At 36.5% G+C, this 8,887-nt stretch overlaps 1 long non-coding RNA gene across 1 annotated transcript; it reads right to left on the bottom strand.

The window, feature by feature from the left end:
* Positions 1 to 2,257: 2,257 nt before the first annotated feature.
* On the bottom strand, positions 2,258 to 8,568 carry LOC135300084 (uncharacterized). The gene is made up of 3 exons (XR_010361962.1): positions 7,897 to 8,568; positions 4,928 to 4,981; positions 2,258 to 2,384 (listed from the first exon to the last, which is right to left on the bottom strand). It is a non-coding gene; the product is annotated as an uncharacterized LOC135300084 (long non-coding RNA).
* Positions 8,569 to 8,887: the final 319 nt, after the last annotated feature.

Raw genomic sequence — 8,887 nt, 5'->3', positions numbered from 1 at the left:
ACTCTTAATAGCTAATGAATGTATTTATAAGAATATAATACAAAACATTGTAAGAAGTGAAGACAAGATAGTAATTACCGACCTTCACTCATTTTAGGTATGTGTATAGCCTTTGTCTTAACCCACAGAAAGGCTATCTCCTGAGCACTGGTCTTACTCGAGCACTTGACAGAAAACAAAAACATGATGGAGTTTCTTTAATTAGTTTGAATTCATTCCTCAGTATAAAAAGCAGAGAAACCAAGAGACCATCGTGATACAAAATATTATTTTGAAATAAGGAGGTGTGCAGACACACTTATAGCAACTTGATTTTGTGAGAATAAATCATAAAAATACTGTTACTATCCATTTTAGTGTCAATGTTTATTCTCCTCTTTCTAGAAGTGTGCAAACTCTGTACTGACAATTCAACAAATTCCTAGGAACAGACATTGACAAGCTAAGCTCTTCCTTCTCCTAACCCTGCTAGCCTGCTGCCTACCTGTTCTTAGTGTCTACTTAGATGATTTAAGAAGGAATACACTATTTCTCTATTGAATAGGATTCTGAGAGTGTTGAAATGAAGCTGCTAAACTTTAGATGATCACTGAAAGTTAGAAGGAATTGAGAATTGACATCAAGTACACTTCTGTCTCCTGAAGCCTGACTGAAGCAAACAGTGCTTTCATAAAATAAAATGCAGCAAGACAATGTCTGCTTGTGATTTTCCTGTCCACTCTTGCCTCCTGTGGAAGTTTTAATTCCAAAATTTTTTGTCTGAGATAATATTTTACTGAGTTTTTTTACGCACAAAAGTCCATCTCTCCATCTGATATGGGAGAGTTATAGCTAAGCTCACATCTCTGTTGCCCATATTTGTATAGGAAACTTGGCTCTCAGAGTACACAGTGGTATGTATGATCTCCACACACACAGTCTTGGGAAGTGACACAGAAAACAACACCTACTGTAGGTATTTATTTTGCAATCAGTATCCATTTGTTCTCACCACACGTGTTTGTGTCCTCGTTTGTGGTGATTCTGGTCATCTTATCTTAGTGAAGAGCAGTAATTTCACATTCTCTGTAAATTCATTACTGATGTGTATTAGTCACATATTATCACTGAAAAATACTTCTGCTGAATTTTTCTCAAGTTGCCCAACAGAATTTACAATTTCATAGCACTGCCTGTATTATAAATAGATTGTTTTTCCTGTTATGACAGAACACAAATGTGTACTTAAGAGTGGGGAGAACAATTTTTGCAGTTTTTCCTTGGACAGGTTGCTACTAATTTAATTTGGTTTTGAGTTGTTGGAATGCAGTATTCAAACACAGCTCAGTCTGTGGCTTGCTAAAGAATTTTGGCCAGTGTTTGGAGACTGTTGAAGCTCTCTGTAATTGCTTGATGCTCCTAGAAATGTTGGTAAGTTCTTGCAGCATGGACAAGAAATGGTCTTTCATGCACACATTAGCTCTCCTCAGAAATGAATTATTTATTTCTATGACAAAAATCTCTTTAATTAACATTTGTATTACTTCAAAATGCATTTTTACATCATAATTAGGATACCAGCCACCAAAATCTTCATGAAATTCCTCACCTGATAAGTGTACAATCCAAAAATATCTGTATTACAAAGTATCATGAAAACACCAGCACATAAAGGAAAAATGATTATGAATTCAGATGGTTGTCACATGTAGATCTGCTTTAGAAGTACCAGTACTACACTCCTCTCTCTCCATTCACCCCCACTCCCTATATTTTTCCCTGTGCCTTGTTATTTAGAAGAGAATGTGTTAATCTGCATTAAAAAAAAAAGAAAAAAAAAAAGAGAGAGAGAGTAGTCTTTATTTCCTGTGATTTTCTGTAATTTTCCTTTAGATTCAAACCTCTAAATTATATAGGGAAATATGGTGCCACATTCACATGCAAACTATTTTTAGAGAACATGAATAATTACACCAGATGGTTGTTTAATTCTCTTGGCATTATCTCTACTGTACATTTATGGCTTAAAGTAATATTTCCTTACACTTTTCAATAGCTGTGGAAGGTCGTGGGTAAGTCCTGTTTTGTTATTTACATCTGATCCCTTTTGTAGATATATTTCAATGATACAGCTGTTGGTGGACTACAGAGATGCTGATCTGCAGGCTTGTAATAAACTATTCAGCTCTTGGGCACAACAAAGTATGTTCATAAGAAAACTTTACATCTTTGACAGCAGATTGTTCTTAGCGTTTTATATACAAAAGAGTACCACTCATTCTATGATTGCCTTCATTTATTCTTCCAGGATTTACTAAAATTACCCCATTCAATTGCATCTTCATTTATGCAGCAGTGAGAACAGAAGAGGTGTTTCTTCACATTCTGCATACCTTGACTGTTTTCTGAGGATGTAAAGAGAAAATTTCTGCACTTCAGTCTCTTTGGTTGCTTAGTGAAATAGCCTAGGCAATTACTTCCTTCTAAACTCCTAAACATTTGGACCAGTGTAAAAGATTTATTCTTTAGGTGTTATTTCTGAAAGCCACAGATTGTTATGTGTCAAAGTTAATTCGACTGATGTAGAGAGATTAAAAGCACATATTCTCAGGAAGTATCTGGCACTAGACTGAGGAGGATGAAAATTTTGTATCAAAAGAACTTTAGAATTGTATTTTTGTTCTGTTCTGGAACAAAAATAAAACCTTTCAGACACTTACATAGGAAGGGAAATATACCAAAGTATCTGGCTTTGACTCCAAAATGCAAGTAATTCTGTTTAATAAGTGTATTTATAACCCATGTTGCTTAGAGAGCTGGCCTTAGTCATAGAAGCCATCTGTTGTGTTTAATTCCTTAAATTTTGATCTGGCATTTCTCTAGAGAAGGCAGAATAAGCCTTTGTTGCCTTGATCAGACTATTGTCCTAACTGCAGTTATAGGTTATTATTTTGGCTCTAATTAATATGTTGGTGTATTTTCATTTTGTTAGGAAGGTCCTGATAGTTCAGCTAAGTCTGGACTATGGGACAATGTACAAAAATATAGAAATCTTGGTGACTTTTTACTCTTCTGAAGCTGAGAGCATTGAGCAACCCAGTAAAGGGCTCACACTCAGAAAAATTTGGCTAAATTCAGCATTATATATATATATATATATATATATATATATATATATATATATATATGGGCCAATTTCTCCTGCTATCTATTTACGTGCACCTGCAATTTATGTGCAAAAAGCAAAAAATTTTATTGCATGAAGCAATTGACCTGTTATTATCCTCACCCAGAGCAGGGGGTCTGGGCTATGAAAAGAAACCTGGTTTAGGACAATTGGGAAGGGAAGGGGAAAGGCAAAGGCAAAGGTTATTCAGCACTGCTTTGCTAATTTGGTATCAGTATTAAATTTCATATATTCAGATAATTTATGCATTGGAGATTATAACCATTAAAATTTCATAGTTTCCTAAATGCTTATGTTCAAGGACTGCTCTGTCTAAAGGAAATCTGACTAAATACATATTTGTAGACCAGGTGTCAAGAAATGAAAATATATGGTGTTGTTCCTGGCTTACAGCATTACACTTACACTTTTCTTCTTGTGAACAGAATGTAACTGAGGTGTGTTTGTAACATTTTACAGTTAACTCATAGTTCAAGAAGTGTTTGGACACTGATCTCAGACACATGGTGTTATTTTTGGGGCTGCCCTGTGCAGGACCAAGAGCTGGATAGAATAATCCTTGTGGGTCCTTCGAGCTCAGGGTTTTCTGTGATTCTATTCTATGATACTATATGGATAAAAACATTACTTCAACCTAGAGTAACTTCCTAACTCCCATAAAACCTGTCTACTTTATGCATTTGAGAAATATTAAAAGCAGAAAAGACAAAATGTGGCAACATACATCAAGCTCATTAATTCTCAACTAATTTAAAATATACTAAGCAAGTGTGACATGTTGATGCAAAAGGACCTTATACTTGGCATATGGTGAAGAGAAATGCAGGACAGCTGCAAACATCATGTGCAACACAGAAAACAAACTGTGGCTAGAAAATTATATCTGTCTCTTAGAAGATAAATTCTCACCATCACTCAAAGCTAAAAGAAATTCCACATCGTTGTCATTACAGCTCCCACATATGTGACTTTTTTATCACCTTATCCAAGAGAATCTGTCATTTTAAATAGAAACACGAAACATCCAGATAGATTATCTAATTAAGTTTGTAACTGCAATATAAACGACAACACAGAGGGAAGAAATACGAGCTAAACCCCGGGGTTAATTGGTGTTTAGAGCTCTAAGGTAACAGAGTTGGACTGCTCACTTCACAGGGTTGTTTTATCTTGCTGAGAGCTAGCAAAAGCCTCCATGCAGTACACTGTGTTCTGCACTGTTGGGTCAGGTGTGAATATCCTGTTCATAAAAACTAAGAGTAGAACTGTAATAATTTTTTTTCCCTTAAAAATATGAACTTTCAAAAAACAGCAAACGTGATGTTTAAATCTCTTTTAGCACTGCTTAACAGAATTGCCAGGAATCAAATAAGCATCACAGCTGATACAGTAAGATAGAATATTAATGAAGAATAAATTGCAAGCTTTCTTTTCTTTTATGTGGGTATAGAAGGTCTCTTTTTTTTCTCTTTTCCTTCTCTAAAAAAATGTTTGCAAAAAAATTTAGATGGTGCTGCAATTCTAATTACCAAAGCTACACCAGCTCAGTTACACTGGTAATCAGACTCATCATGGTGTCCAATAGAACTTCTCTCTTCACTTTAATCAGGAATGTATGTGATATTAAACAAATGAAAAATGTCTTTTAGTCTTTTCCTTATAGTGGGGAACTCCAGGTAAGTAGAGTACTAAAAACCTGTGTATTTATTTTAATAGTGCTACTGTTAAAATAGGAATACTTCAGCCAGTGCTGTCCATCACCTCAAACTCTTCATCTTGGGGCAGAATCCTCTGACATCAGATCTCTGTCTTCACCTGTGGAAGAGTCATTCTTTTTGTGCATTGTTTTGGCTATTACATCAACTCCAAGAAATATTGCTGATATTTGAGATTTGTTATGATATTTAAGAACCTCAAATTATGTTATGATATTTGAGAAGCTTAAGCCCAAAGCTTTCCCACCTCCAAAGCACTATATTCTGCACTTTGATTCTGTTTTCTGCTTAACAACAGAGAACTATCTAAAAATAAACTGGTAACTGGCTAAATGGTAGCTTAATGCTGATGGCTGAAAATGCTGTAAGTGTGTCATAGCACAGTAATATCATTGCCTAGCAGTAAACAACAGAACTTAAAAGACGCTATAATTTTATTCTCATAATGCACTTTAATCAGAATTTTATTGTGCCATCAGCATTTATTTAGGTAATAATGCAATAATTAATAATTTAAACATGACTTTATTGTAAAAACTGTAATATTTGGTGTACTGCTACCAGAATAATCTAATTAAAATGGAGTCTGTATCACTTACAGTAGGAAGATCAATATGCACTATCCCCAAATTGTCATAGAAAACTAGCAAGTCATTTTCTATAGATAGGGCCAAATTCAACTCTCCATATTGCTCCTATGAAGAACTCCTAGGAAGAACTTCAAATAGCTACATCAGATTTGGAATTGTACCAAATGGTTCTGTGGGCAGGTGTCACTATCTTTTTTTAAAAGGATTTATTCATCTTCCCTAAAATTAATTTGAACAAAATCTGTTAATCTGACATGTAGGTAGTGCCTGAAAATTTGATGGATGGATGGAGGGATCATATTTTTTGATATTAGTAGAAAAGGAAACACTTCTTTCCATAGAAAAAGATTGTAAGATTTGTGTGGAAAGCACACAAATCCTTCCTGTGACAAGGCAATTGAAATATTACTACAATAATACATAACACTAGACTAGAGGCAAAGGATTACAAAGTGCATCCTTGACTCTCCTAGGCTATCCCTGAAGGTAGGGATAAGGCAGCATTCTGCGTGGAAGGAACTGATGTTTTCATTTTGGTACTGGTTAGACAGGGACATCCACTTCAAACCAAACAAAAACCATCACACAAGCTTACTGCTGGCTGTGCCAACGAAACACAGCAGAAGTGACCTGGGAGAAGCAGTACAGAAACATTTATTCTTCCATGCTTCTTCCTTGTTTCTGCTTCAGGGGCAAATTTGCATCATTCTCACCCATGTTGGAACATCAAAATGTTGCTTTAGGGGACCGTTACTGACCCACTCTGACTCTGGTACTGACCAGTGCAGCAGGGATCCTCTGCAAACCAGCTGTGGAACAAAGTAGCAAAATCCTTTTTGCTGGTAGATACTACTATATTCCCTTCTGGGATATCTTTCTCCATAATCGAAATACATGACCTTGTATAAAGACTTACTTTAATTCCTTGTTTAAATTACTTTGGCCCTGACACACAAACCTGCTTTTTAAATGAATGCACAGTATTCTAAAATTGTAATGGAATAATTTCTAATCTTATCAAGGATTAAACGAATTAAAATGTCTAACCAGGCTTCATCTGAGTGCCTGATTTCTTCTGCAATTCTCTTGTGCCTGCGGTACATTCCTAAAGTCAGCAAAGATCCAGCAGGGAAGAGCCCAACATTTTTACAGATAAGTTCTAGCAGCAGAACTTCTTTTTGCATTGCAGGATAACTCAGACTGTTACCAAATCTCAGCAGGCTGCCTCCAAGGGTCATCTAAGTCAAACATCCCAAATTATTTTTTTTTATAACTTCATACCTACTTTCTGACAAGGCCTGGTAAAGAGACATATTCTTTGTCCCCATTTATGGATTTGCATGATAAACACGCAGCTTTCTGAAAAACTTAGGTGCTTAAATCTGTGAAAATGCAATCTGGAAAGACCCATTTATCTGCCAGGATATGCTGCACTGCATCTGTAACTAGGCAGATTTACAATCAAAAAGACATTTCTGTCTGTGAAGTTTCACTGGTAGAATGTAGAATTTCAAAGGCATCTTTAAATGGAATGAAAAAAGGCAATTTCTGTGAAACAAAACTATATTTCTGTAGGTAAGAAAGAACAGTTTGCTTAATTAAATCAGTCATTATGACTGGAGATTGTAGAAAACTTTGGGAGAGAGCATGCACTTGCTGAAGTAATTCTAACTAGGAAAGAAAATGTAAAATCAATACAGTCATTTCAGTCTGTATTTACTTCAGAGAGGGAAAGCCAAGGACAGGATATGTCATTGACTGGGCTCCACTTAGAGAAAGCATGACAGAAGATAATTTAACATGACTGTCACTAACCAGAAGATCCTAGGATGATGATTTTACATCATGACACATATTTGTTTTGTTTATCTGGACCAGTTTCCAAGTATAGTCATGTACCTGTTAAGAATTCTGAGTTTGTCTTTTCATTTTATTTTTTAAGTGTTGTTGAATTATTTCAGAGAGGCTGCATTCTCCTTCTGTGTATGAGGTTTGACCCTGAAGATTTTGCATTTGCCTCTTAAGATCAATCCCATGCTTATCAATCAGAGGGGTCAGCCTCAGGAATTCATCTTTCTGACACATGGCAAGCATGGCAGGACAGTGAGGAAAGACGCAGAACCTGACACATGATGAAGAACACTGAGAAAAGAGACAACAGCCTTGATGATCCAGTGGCTGGGACATGCTAAGCATCACCAGCACCTTCTGCTGGTGCTCCTCTGAAGTCCTAAAGCCAGGCTGAAAGCTCTTCCCACTTGATTCTTCCTCTAATGACACAGCAATGCTGTTTGCGTAGCTCATTTGGCTTAGTTCAAATTAGTGAAGACAACGGAATTATAAGAAATAATATTATTTATGTACACACACATATGCACACACTTGCAGAAGACTCTATTACGAATTTAAGTATGTTGAATCCTACCTCATGGCAAATCAAACTAGGATGGGTTATATGCTTAATGCCTTCAAATGTCTGGTCTGCTTCCCCCCAAGGTTTTGTGTCCTTTTGGCATGGGCGAGGAAATGAGACGTAAATACATTCTCTTATATTGAGCTTAGACATCACTATATCAAGCAAAACAAAATTGTATTTTAATGTGGTACATTCTAAACTGAAACTATTCAGATATTGGTATATATCTTGTCTGATGAGGATAAATTCTTATTCAGTTTTAGGAATATATAAAAGTGTTACTATAATACTTCCAGTCATCAAAGAGGTGGCTGAACATAAATGCACTATAACATGTCATTATTGTCAAAATTGCATTTAAGCCACTTTGAACTTCCAAAGAGATCACTGCCCAGAAGTCATCCACTTTTTCTGAAGAATGTACCAGTGTATGTTAGGTTATATTACTAAAGGCTCATATCCACAAACCCTAGGATACATAGAATCACTCTGTGAAGTGAGGGAATCACAATAAACTTAGAAAAAACGAGCCCCTGCCCTGGCTCCTCCCAAGGCTGTCAGAGGAGAGCCATCAGTGCTTTGGGGATGGTACCCATCACCATTAGTCACTGAGAGAGCTTTCGGGATCACTTCACAGGTTGTAGTGAGGAGGTGAGGTGTGATGGGGGGTTACTGCCTACCGAGTCTGGGGTCATTGTGGGATGCTGTGGAAGAGCATCATGGGATTACACAAGACCTCATTATGAGATGTTTAGGGGAGGAACCAAAGGCATAGAATGGAGGAATCAGTATGCTCTACAAATGAACAGGCATGGAAACAGAAGGATAGGAATAAAAGAGGCCAGTGCCATGTTAGCTGGCGCTTATCTGATCATGGCCTGTGCCTAATCACTGAAGTCTGTCCTGTGTTCTCATCAAACTCCATTTCTAACTATTTTACTGGGTGAGGGACTCCATATTCTGGTGTTGGCATTTGTATGAGTGCAGATTTTTCTCTCCA

This window comes from Passer domesticus, chromosome 4 (assembly GCF_036417665.1).
Source record: "Passer domesticus isolate bPasDom1 chromosome 4, bPasDom1.hap1, whole genome shotgun sequence".
Taxonomy (NCBI): domain Eukaryota; kingdom Metazoa; phylum Chordata; class Aves; order Passeriformes; family Passeridae; genus Passer; species Passer domesticus.
The sequence above is the reverse complement of the archived record's forward strand: the minus strand, read 5'-3'. Positions and strand labels throughout refer to the sequence as shown.